The 12,543-nt window shown below is 45.9% G+C and overlaps 1 non-coding gene across 1 annotated transcript; it reads right to left on the bottom strand.

Annotated features, from left to right (window-relative positions):
- Window positions 1-1,802: 1,802 nt before the first annotated feature.
- trnar-ccu (transfer RNA arginine (anticodon CCU)) lies at window positions 1,803-1,875 on the bottom strand. The gene has a single exon. It is a non-coding gene; the product is annotated as a tRNA-Arg (tRNA).
- Between the last annotated feature and the right edge of the window lie 10,668 nt (window positions 1,876-12,543).

Genomic DNA, 12,543 nt, shown 5'->3' with positions numbered 1-12,543 from the left:
ATCCTTCAACATAGCAACATAAGGTGTATATTTTGGATGTTTCTGGTCACCCCTTTATTTGTCTAACTATTTATTTATTTATTGAGGTACAGCGCGGAATAGGCCCTTCCGGCCCTTCGAGCCTCACCATCCAACAACCCCCTAGCCTAATCACGGGACAGTTTACAATGACCAATTAATCTGCCAACCGGCACACCTCTGGACTGTGGGAGGAAAACAGAGCACCCGGGGGGAAACCCAGGTGGTCACGGGGAGAACGTACAAACTTCTTACAGACAGCAGCGGGAACTGAACCACGGTCGCCTGTAACGTAGTGTACTGTGCTAGCCACTACACAACAGTTTTGTTGCTATTTTGGGCATTTCTTGATCAGGGCGGCCTGCAGATAATGAACAGCACGGGGCTACATTGAATTGAACTGAGATGAACTGAACATGCCTGGGCTCTTCCAATTTTATGTTTATATTCTGTGTTTTACACTCTTTTTTGCCATTTGCCCGATTTGGTTTTTTTTGTGCTCAAGCGGGGTTTGATGTTTTTCTTTGAATGGGCTCCTCAGTTTTCTTTCTTCTGTGGTTGTCTGTGGGAAGAGGAATCTCAGGGCAGTAGGCTGCATAGTTTGTATGTATGTAGACATACGTCATTTGACAATAAAGTTATTTTGCATCTTTGAATCTAGAGGCTTTTGAAAGTGACGCCAAAGGGATTCTGCTGGTTGGGGTGTGCTATAATTGTAAATATGTAATTCTGTAAATTCACCTGACCACATCTCAAATTTTAAAGTTCTGTGATTATAGCAATTGAAACTGTAGTTAATCGTTCATTCACAAAAAATGCTGGTGAACGCAGCAGGCCAGGCAGCAACTATAGGAAGAGGTACAGTCGACGTTTTGGGTCGGGACCCTTCGTCAGGTTCAGTTAGTCCTGACGAGGGGTCCCAGCCCGAAACGTTGACTGTACATTTTCCTATAGATGCTGCCTGGCCTGCTGCGTTCACCAGCAATTTTTGTGTGTGTTGCTTGAATCTCCAGCATCTGCAGATTTCCTCGTGTCTGTGTTAAGCATTCATTGTTGTCTTTGTGTTGAAAAACTACAAACATCATGTTGAGAGAGTGAGACTCTCTTGGATCCTCTCATTCTCTCTCTCTCTCTCTCTCTCTCTCTCAGAGGTTTGCTGTGTGAATAAAAGACCTTTATATTTCCCAGTTACAGCTTCCGTGTGGCTCAGTTTTAGCCAGTCACGACAGTCAGTCATAACAACCGCTAGTTATCTCAGTGTAGCAACATTCTGACCACTTTGCACTGCAGCCAACTTTTTCTTTGTTCTGTGTTCTTCCTTGTAAAAATTTATGCTTAATTTACCTTTTCCTTGTGAATGTTGCTTATATGATGGTATGTGCCTGTGATGCTGCTGAAAGTAAGTTTCATTGTGCACATAACAATCAACGTGAAAACAAGAAAATCTGCAGATGCTGGAAATCCAAAGCAACACACACAAAATGCTGGAGGGAGTCAGCAGGCCAGGAAGTATCTATGGAAAAGAGCAAACAGTCAATGTTTTGGGCTGAAACCCTTCATCAGGACTTTGTAACAGTAGCTCGTCCTTGTAAGACAATGACAGTTGAAGTATAGAGAGATTTAATATGTGCCTAAAATTATTTTCATATGTGTCTCCGTTTATTTAAACAATTGACAATAATGGCTGGCTGATAATATCTTTATATTCCTCATTCCCTGAATGATAAGCAGGTAAGAATTTTATCTGCATCCATAGCCCAGTAATGGGTATTTAAAATTTGCAGCACCCCAGATGGGACTTGAACCCACAATCCCTGGCTTAGGAGGCCAATGCCTTATCCATTAGGCCACTGGGGCTGAGTGAAGATTCTACTAGAAATAGCAACTATTTGGTCTTAGATTGCATCAATATTTATCAAAATCCAGAAAATTATAATGAATCAACAGCAATTTTGCAGGAAGAGAATCCTATCTTCTGGGAAACTGAATGGTTATGATATGAATCAAAACCAGAAACATTTTTGAAGGTTTAATGATTCCAGGCACCAGACAGTGGAGATCTAGCCATGAGGGCCAGACAGTGAGTGTTAGACATAAAGTCCCACACAATCAGGACCTGGTGGTGCGACCCCAACAGTGAGTTCCAGATGCTGAGACCCTGACGGTGAAGGTCAAACAACAAGGGTTTATCAGTGAGCCTCTGTTAGAGATTCCCAGTCTGGGAGTCCCAAACAGTGAGTGCCAGACAGTGAGGATCAGACTGTTGAGTCCCAGACAGTGTGAACCAGAGAGTGAAACCCAGACAGTAAGTCCCAGATAGTGAGTCCCAGGGTGGATCAAACAATAAGGATCAACTCGTGAGTCCCAGGGAGTGAGGGTCAAACAATCCCAGCCAGCCCCTGCCGCAGATCTGTTTTCCCTGCCCATCACTGAGTTATCTCCGGGCTGGCTTGATGGGCAAGGAGGGGATCTGGGACCTGCCTTGTGTCTACTTCCTCCTGCCCATCTGCTGACACCCCAGTGCCCAGGTGCAGGGGGCCACACATGCCCCCCCCCGTTAGTGGCCATGACCAGTGTGGGAAGGGGAGCTCCATGTGGGCCACCCTGACAACCTGCTGAAGCGACTCGGCCCGAAATGTGGACTCTACTCTTTTCCACAGTTGCTGCCTGGCCTGTTGAGTTCCTCCAGCATTCTGTGTGTTTGGATTTGCTTTGGATTTCCAGCATCTGCAGATTCTCTCTTGTCTCTGACATCCCTCTGCCTGCCACTCCCCAGCAGAGGCCCGATGCGGACTCTTGGCACAAGGGAGATTCTGTCTGGGGCAGGCGAGTGACAACTCTGCATCCAGCTTGTTACGAGGTGGTTGCATCCCTGTGAGACGATGCGCGTTTCCTCTCATGCCTAGACCATTGACTCACTCTCAGGGGTCGGCAGCAGCATCAAAATATAACCCGTCGATAATCTACCGTCCACCCATTCGGAATTGCCAGTGGTTCACGCACAGCTGCTCCTAACGTACCAGAACTTCGATTCCCGAACTTCCTCCACTCACCGGGACAACACCCCGCCCCATCATTCCCACATTCTTTCACTCACCGGGACCCCTTTCCCTCCCCATTCCTATATCCCTCCACTCTGAGACCCCCCCTCCTTCCCATTCCCAGATCCCTCCACTCCCACTTCGCTCCTCTCTTTGAACTGATCGGTGTTCATTGCTGTGTTCCCTTTAAACTCGCCGGGCTCTCTGAAATCTATTAAACCGCTGAGTTACAACTTAAAAACAAGTGATTTTTTTTTAAAGAGCAACAAACAATCTGCCGGAGGAACAGTCGAACAGCATCTGCAGGGGGAAATGAACAGCCGATGTTTGAATCAAAATGCCAGTTGCAGGGGAAAGGGACCTGGCCTTTCAGATCCTAAGGCAGCGTTTCGATCCAAACATCCATTTTCCTCCACAGATGCTGTTCTTCCAGCTGATTACTTGTTGCTCTGGATTCCAGCGTCTGCAGATTTTTTTGTCTCTGAATGTATTGAATAACATCCAGTAGTCTAGAAAATCTGACGGTCCAGCTGCACCGAAGTCCACAGTATGGCGGATTAATTGGAGTTTGATTGACTAAGAGAATATTGGTTGAAAGGAAAAGGACAAAACTACCGGAAATTTATCTGGGGAGCGCACTCTTTGGTTTCCCCTGATCGCATCTGCTCAAACCTCGTCTGATCGGCCGTGGTCTCTACCCGCAGGCTGGCAGCGGACATTTTGTATGGAATCTCCTCCTCCGTGACATCATGAGTGGCGGAGGAGGGATCGCCCGGGATAACGAGGCAGAAGTGGATCTGTACAAAATGTCTGCTGCCAGCCCGTCCTCCCTCTAACCAGCCGGGACTGGAGAGTTCTCCGGGGAGGTGGGCAGAGAGAGAGTTAATGAGTGCAATTGCGCGGCTCCCTCTCTACAACACCTCCACGTTCTGCGGCCAGTGTGAAGGATTAATTTCCTCGTAGCAGCAAATCGTGCGCCCAACAGGGCAAAGTATTTCACAATAAAAGCAGCTTACACAAGGTGGCGCTGTCTAATAACAAGTGCCTTTTAATAATCACTTGCCATACAGATGGTGCTTTACAATGAGATAAAAATACAAACATTAACATTTTTAAAATAATAATGAAAATAAAAGAAAATATGTTAGTTAAAAGCAAGGTTAAATAAATGGGTTTTGAGCTGGCGTTTTAAATTTTCAACTGAGTCGTTATCCCTTATAGCTTTTATGTGTTGAATTCCACAGTTTAGGAGCTTAGTTCGAAAAAGCTGACCTGCTAACTATCTTTTGAGGGAGGTTGTTTAAATTTAATAGACCGGCGGAAGAAGACCTGAAAGCTGGATTATAAGACACAAACGATTCTGTGATGTACTCTGGTCCCAGACCATTAAGAGCTTTAAAAACAAGTAAGAGACCTTTACAAAATCAGTTCTAAAAGATACAGGAAGCTAATGCAGAGCAGCTAGTATGGGAGTTCCTTCATCTTGGTTTCGGTTAAAACGTCCAGCAGCGGCGTTCTGAATGAGCCGAAGTTTGTCAATAGGTTGCTTTGGAAGGCCAGTAAAAAAATGATACTGTATTCAAAAAGCCAAAGTACAGTTTACTGTCATCCACACAGGTACACGTACGCACAGGCGCAGCGAAAAACGTACGTGCGGCAGCAGTACTGGTATATGCCAGCAGACGAGCAGCATTCATGAGAAAAACATAAATTAGACGTACATTATACAATCTTACAAGAAAACGCAATTAGATCTAATCAGTCCGTTTCAGTGCAGCATGGTCAAAAGTGGTCATAGTGGTGTTAAACTGTAGTGATGGGGACTTTGTCGGTTGGTTCAAGAACCGAGTGGTTGAAGGGAAGTAGCTGCTCTTGAACCTGATCACACCTCAGCAATCAATGCCATCATCTCCTCAAGCTACCAAACCTGGCCCTCAGTACATCCCTCTGCAAAATGGATGCCTCGACTTCCTCACTGCGAGACCCACAGTCAGTACGTGTCGGTTTTAGTATATCCTCGTCGCTGACCATCAACACAGGCGCACCTCATTGCTCCAACATCTCTACATTCATGGCTGCGGCGCTAAGCGCAGCTCAAACGCCATCTGTGAATTCACCGCTGTCGTTGGTAAACTCTCAGATGGCGATGACAAGTGTAAGGGGGTGAAAGAGATCAGCTGGTTGAGTGGTGGCGCGACAACAACCTCACACTCAAGCTCAGCAAGACCAAGGAATTGATTGTGGGGTCAGAAAGACTTCACTGAGGGGCAACGTCCCCTATTATTTTTTTACAGCTGTGCGGACCAACCAGTGCTCTGAGCAGGAAGTTTTTTGAAAACAGCAAGGCACTTTAACTATTTTTTTGTAATATGCACATCAGACAAACAGAAACCATAAACCACAGCGTACAAAACAAGTAAGTGACGTCAGGCAGCCAACTCAGAGGCACAATGGCATTGGTGTTCAGCGGCCCTGAGCTTTATTAACAATTTCTGAGTTTAAGGTTACAATTTGTAACAGTTCTGTAGCTTGAAACATTGTTAATGTAAGTATGTTGAAGCTCTAAAATGTTTCAAAGTGAAGATTATGGTACGTTTATTAATTTAAAAACATGGATTATATTCATTAGCACATAATTACATGGTAGTTCTTAATTATATTAACATAGATTTCACAATTATATTCACATAATTTCAAAGTTGGAATAGCATCATTTCAAAGCTACAGTATTGCTAGGGTGCCTAAGACTTTTGCACAGTGCTGTATTTGTCAGCGCGGAGTAGAGAGCAAATTTGTAAATCTGGCAGGAGCAAAGGATGCTGGAAATTGTGAGGGTAGAGCACCTCATGAAGGTTGTGGGGCAGCTGGTAGAGAAGTGCCAAGGCAGGGGTGGTGCAGGTGCAGACACACCAGCCCTGAGACACCAAACAAGCCAATTTGATCCCAAACAATTGGTTTATTGATCATTACAGAATGTCTCTCTGATGCTTCCAACTCCCTTCCATTTTCCCAACCATGATTCCCCTCCCCCTGCCCCTTCCCACTCTCAGTCCAAAATAGAGACCCGTATCAGAATCAGATTTATCTTCACTCACATAAGTCATGTTTTTTTTGTGTGGCAGTAGTACAGTGCAATACATAAAATTATTATAGTACTGTGCAAAAGTTTTAGGCTCCCTGGCTACATGTATATATATCTAAGAGGTTTGCTCAGTATTGTATATTAAAACTGTATAAAATAATATTCCAGTTGTGTGGTAACGAAGGCTATGTGCGTGTGAGCATTTCAGTTACTGCGCGACCCCGCACCTACAAGGCTGAGTGGGAGCAGTGTTGAGGGGTCAGTGGTGGAAGAGGCGAGCAGTTTCAATATCTCAGAGGATTCACCCCGAACCCAAGACGTAGAGGCAAGATAAAGATCCAAGACAAAGAAGGCAAGCTACTTCATTAAGAGTTTCAGCAGATTTGATATATCACCAAAAACCCTTTGCAAGTCTCTACAGATGGATAGTGGATAGGAATGTGACTGGTACAGAGTCAACAATGTGCAGGATTGCAAGAGGCTGCAGGGAGCTGCAGACTTGGCCGGCTCCATCACGGGTACAGCTCTCCTCACCAATGAGGATATCTTCAAACGGTGTCGCCTCACCCAAGGGACGTCCGCTCTCATTACCACCACCGGGGGGAGCCTGAGACCACACACTCAAAGTTTTAGGAACAAAACTTCTTCCCCTTCTGCCATCAGTTCTGGTTGCCTTATTATGCAAAGGATGTGGAAGCTTTAAAGAGGGTGCACAGGATGCCTCCTGGATTAGATTTAGATTTTAGATTATGAGGACACGCAGTCCTCTTTTATTGTCATTTAGTAATGCCTGCATTAAGAAATGATACAATGTTTTTCCAGAATGATATCACAGAAACACATGACAAACCGATTTAAAAACTGACAAAAACCACATAATTATAACATATAGTTACAACAGTGCAAGGCAATACCATAATTTGATAAAGAACAGACCATGGGCACGGTAAAAGTCTCAAAGTCTCTCAAAAGTCCCATCATCTCACGCAGGCGGCAAACCTCCAGCGCCACCAACTTGCAGATGCAGCATCCTGGAAGCATCTGATCACAGTCCGACTCCGAGTCCGTCCGAAAACTCCGAGCCTCCGACCAGCCCTCCGACACCGAGCACCGAGCACCATCTCTGCCAAGCGTTTCGACCCCGGCCCTGGCAACAGGCAATAGGCAAAGCCAAGGATTTGGGGCCTTCCCCTCCGGAGATTCCGGTTACCACACAGTAGCAGCGGCAGCGAAGCGGGCATTTCAGAAATTACTCCAGGTGTTCCTCTGCGCTTCTCACGGCTGTCTCCACCAAATCAGGATTGTGCACGACCCCCTAGTTAACACGTATCGATATCAATTTGAAACGGCCGCGCGCGCTGCGTCGTGTCACCAACTTCAGAGTTAGAGAACATGTCTTATGATGAGCAAGCTAGGGCTTTTCCCTCTGGAGAGGAGGAGGATGAAAGTTGACTTTATAGAGGCATATAAGATAATATAAGGCATAAAGTGGACAGCCAGCACTTCTTTCCTGGCTAATACAAGAGGGGGTGACTTTAAGGTGAGTGGAGACAAGAATAAGGTCGAATCTTAGGCAGATTGTTTTTACACAGAGTGGTAGGCGCATGGATCGCTCTGCTGGGTGACAGTGGAGGCAGATACATTAGGGACAATTGAGGGTTTTGTAGGGGGGAACGGTTAGATTGATCCTCTTCTGGGCCCATCACCTCTGCTGGGACATGGGCCACTGAGACCAGCCCACCCCAGTTCTCCTGGGCCAGCCTTTCCATCCTTCAAGGTGTCACCCATCGGGGATCCTCCCCCTTCCAGGGATGGGGTTTTCGGAGCTCCTGTTTGGTTAAAAAGTTGGCACAACATCGCGGGCCTATTCTGTTATACTGTGTGTTCTAAGTCGCATAGGCTGTGAGGAAGTCAAGGATCCAGTTTCAGAAGGAGGTACAGAGGCCCAGGTTTTGGAGCTTATTGATCAGAAGTGAGGGTATGATGGTGTTGAATGCTGAACTGTAGTCAATAAACAGCAGCCTTTCATGAGTATTACCATTGTCCAGGTGATCCAAGGACCAGTGGCATGCTGGTGGCTGCAAATCTATTATAGTGAGAGGCAAATTCAGCGGGTCCAGGCCTTTGCTTAAGTCCTTGATTCTAGCCATGAACAATCTCCCAAAACACTTCATCGCAGTCGATGTGAGTGCTACTGGGTGATAGTTACTGAGGCAGCTCACCCTGACCTTCTTGGCCACCAGTGTGATTGTCACCCTTTTGAACCTCTGACTGGAGCCCTGAGAGATGCCTCAGACACTCCTGCCAGTTGGTTGGCACTGGCTTTCAGAGCCCTCCCGTGCACACCATAGGGGCCTGACGCCTTGCAAGGGTTCACCCTCTTGAAAGATGTTTTGACGTTGGCCTCCGAGACAGAGATCATGGGGTCACCAGGTGCTGTAGATGTTGAGCTCATCTGAGAGTGAAGCATCACTCCCATTCATGATGCTGGGTTTGGCTTTGTAGGAAGTGATGGCCTGCAAACCCTCCCAGAGCTGGTGTGCATCCGATTCCATCTCCAACCTCAATCAGAATTGTTTTATCAACCTTAAAATAGCCTTCCACGGGCCGAGCCTTTACTCCTTGCAATGTTCTTGAATGCCATTGATACAGCCCTCAGCAGAATATAAAACTCCATGCCTTCTTGTCTGGGTTTGCCAGGTATGTTCTCGAAGACACACACTCATCCACAACCAGTCTTGTTGAGTTGGTGACAACTGTGACATCTTCATCAGACTCAAAGATACTTATCAAACCGACTCAAAGCAGTCCTGTAAGGGCTCCTCCACCTCCCTTGACTGGTCCTCGCCACTGGTGCTGCTGCCTGTACACAGGGCCAGGAGACCGGACTTGCCGATGCGTGGGCATGCAATGGCCCAGGAAGCATTCTTGACGGTGGTGTAACAGTGGTCGAGCGTGCTGGGTCCTCTGGTTCCACAGCTGATACGTTGGTCGTAATTGTTCAGAGACAAAAAATGGATTTGAAAATAAATCTGAGATTTTTTTTTAAATTGAGACATTACTTAATTGAAAGTCAGTGCAAGTCATTAAGTTGTGGGTAATAGATGAACGAGGTTTAATGCAAATTAAGTTACAAGTAACACTGTTTTGGACAAAATCACAACTGCCCACTCTCTTGAAGGTAAATACCCACTTTCTTAAAATAATTACAATACTCTCTATATGCAAATAATCTACAAATATTATGGTGAAAAGTCGGTGGCTATTAATCTGCCTGCAGGAAATAGCACACTTGTAACCAAATAAGGAAAGAATTGATTGAACGAAGCCAGCAAAGTTGTGATGCTCCCCTTGTTAACAGCTTAACAGTCACATCTGGCCACCTGCCATTCCCCTCTCCCCAGTGCCCACCTCCTTACTCCTCTCCTGTGGCTGTTGTATGAGACCGAGGATAAAAGAGACAGCAGACGTCGGAACCTAGAACCAAAACACAGCACTGGGAGAATTGAGCAGGTCAGACAGCAGCTGTGGAGGCTACTGCATCAGGACTGAGCGGGGCAAGGATTGATTACCAAGTGCAAGTACGAGCTGGTGGGGGTGGGATAGCACTGGCAGGTGATAGGTGGGACCAGAGGGGAGAGGATGATGGGACCAGCATGGAGGGGAGGGAGGGGTTGGAGAGATGGGAGGGATGAATAAAGGGGGCTGAAAACCAAGAGGACAGGTGAGTGTGTGAGTGGAGGGAGAACGTGGGTAGGAGGTAAAACATCTCATACTCCATTGGGAACTGACAACTAACAATATCATCAAGGACGCCTGCCACCCTGACATTCCCTTCCCTCTCTTCTGCCTCCCGGGAGGACATACAGAGGAGCTGGTTGTGGACTACTGGAGGGATGGAGACAGGCTAACCCCTATAGACATCAATGGATCTGGGGTTGAGAGGGTGAACAGCTTTAAGTTCCTCGGCATCCACATCACCGAGGATCTCACGTGGTCTGTACATACCAGCTGCGTGGTGAAAAAGGCACAACAGCACCTCTTTCACTGGTTGAAGAAGTTTGGCATGAATCCCCAAATCGTAAGGACTTTCTACAGGGGCACAATTGAGAGCACCCTGACTGGCTGCATCACTGCCTGGTATGGGAACTGTACTTCCCTCACTCGCAGGACTCTGCAGAGAGTGGGGCAGACTGACTAGTGCATCTGTAAATGTGAACTTCCCAATATTCAGGACATTTACAAAGACAGGTGTGTAAAAAGGGCCCGAAGGATCATTGGGGACCCAAGTCACCCCAACCACAAACTGTTCCAGCTGCTACCATCCGGGAAACGGTACTGCAGCATAAAAGCCAGGACCAACAGGCTCCAGGACAGCTTCTTCCACCAGGCCATCAGACTGATGAACTCACGCTGATACAATTGTATTTCTGTTATACTGACTGTCCTGTTGTACATACTATTTATTACAAAGTACTATAAATTGCACATTGCGCATTTGGATGGAGACGTAATGTAAAGATTTTTACTCCTCATGACGTGAAGGATGTAAGAAATAAAGTCAATTCAATTCAAGAAAATAAATCTCAAGGTTGTCTATGGTAACATATATGTACTTTGATAATAAAATTACTTTGGACTTCTGAAATTTGAACTTTGACCAGACTCAAGAACAGCTTCTTCCCCACTGCTATCAAACTCCTGAACCAATTCCTTCTTTCATGACCCTTTCCCAGTGGTGCTGCCACATTCTCAAGGATCAAAATTATTCACTGTATACATCTACATGTGTTTGGAATTTGCTGCTGTGTGTTGGTGCGACATGCAACAAGAAACAACATTCAACAAGTATAAAAAATAAAGAATTATATTAAAATTAAAGTTAGCAGTTAAAGTATGGATATGGATTAAAATGTGGATAAATACAGAAATATCAGCATGTAATTGTAACAAAGTTTGAAGTAAATATGTTATCAAAGTACATATATGTCACCATACACAACCCTGAGATTCATCTCCTTGTGGACATACTCAATAAATCCATAACAGAAATAATGACCAGAATGGAGTCAATGAAAGATCGCACCAACTTGGACATCCAACCATGTGCAAAAGCCAACAAGCTGTGCAAATCCAAAAAGAAAGAAATAATAGTAGTAGTAATAATAATAATAATAAATAAGCATTAAATATTGAGAACATGAGATGAAGAGTCCTTGAAAGTGACTCCATAGGTTGTGGGAACAGTTCAGTGATGGGGCAGTGAAGTTGAGTGAAGTTATCCCCTCTGGGTCAAGAGCCTGATGGTTGAGGAATAGGTAACTGTTCCTGAACCAGGTGGTGTGGATCCTGAGGCTCCTGTACCTTCTCCCTGATGATAGCAGGGAGAGGAGAGCATGTCCTGGGTGGTGGGGGTCCCTGATGATGGATGCTGCTTTCCTGTAACAACATGTCATGTAGATGTGCTCAATGGTGGGGAGGGCTTTAGCCGTGATGGACTGGGGCCGTATCCACTACTTTTTGTAGGATTTTCCAATCAAGGACATTTGTGTTTCCATACCAGACTGTGATGTAGCCAGTCAATACACTCTCCACCACACATCTCTAGATGTTTGTCAGAATTTTAGATGTCCTGCTGAATTTTCGCAGACTCCTGAGGATGTAGAGGGACTGCTGTGCTTTCTTCATAATTGCACTTTCATGCTGGGCCCAGGACAGGTTCTCTGAAATGATAACACCTAGAAACTTAAAGTTGTTGACCCTCTCCACCTCTGACCTGATGATGAGGACTGGCTCGTGGACCTCTGGTTTCCTTCTCCTGAAGCCAATAATCAGCTCCTTGGTCTTGCTGACATTCAGTGAGAGGTTGTCGTTGTGGCATCACTCAGCCAGATTTTCAATCTCCCTCCCAGCGGATCCGTCACCTCCTCTGGTTCAGCCAAGGGCGGTGGTGTCGTCAGCAAACTTGATTATGGCATTGGGTCTGTGCTTAGCCACACAGTCATAGGTGTAAAGTGAGTAGAGCAGGGGGCTGAGCCTTGTGGTTCAGCTGTGCTGATGGAGATTGTGGAGGAGATGTTGTCCCAGTCCAAACTGTCTGGGATCTGCGAGTGAGGAAATGCAGGATTCAATTGCACAGGGAGTTATTGAGGCCAAGGTCTTGAAGCTTATTGATTAGTTCTGAGGGTGATGATGAATGCCAAGCTGTTGTCAAGGAAGAGCATTCTGATGTATACATCTTCACTTTCCAGATGTTCCAGGGTTGAGTGAAGAGCCAATGAAATGGCATCTGCTGTGGACCTGTTACTCCAGGAGGCAAATGAGATTTGATCCAAGTTGCTTCTCAGACATTATAAAGAGTGGTTTAAAGTGCAGTGACTGAGGTAATAGAGGGGGACTAAC

The sequence above is a fragment of the Mobula birostris genome, chromosome 11 (genome assembly GCF_030028105.1).
Source record: "Mobula birostris isolate sMobBir1 chromosome 11, sMobBir1.hap1, whole genome shotgun sequence".
NCBI lineage: Eukaryota > Metazoa > Chordata > Chondrichthyes > Myliobatiformes > Myliobatidae > Mobula > Mobula birostris.
Note: the sequence above shows the minus strand (reverse complement) of the source record. Positions and strands in the feature narration are given on the sequence as shown.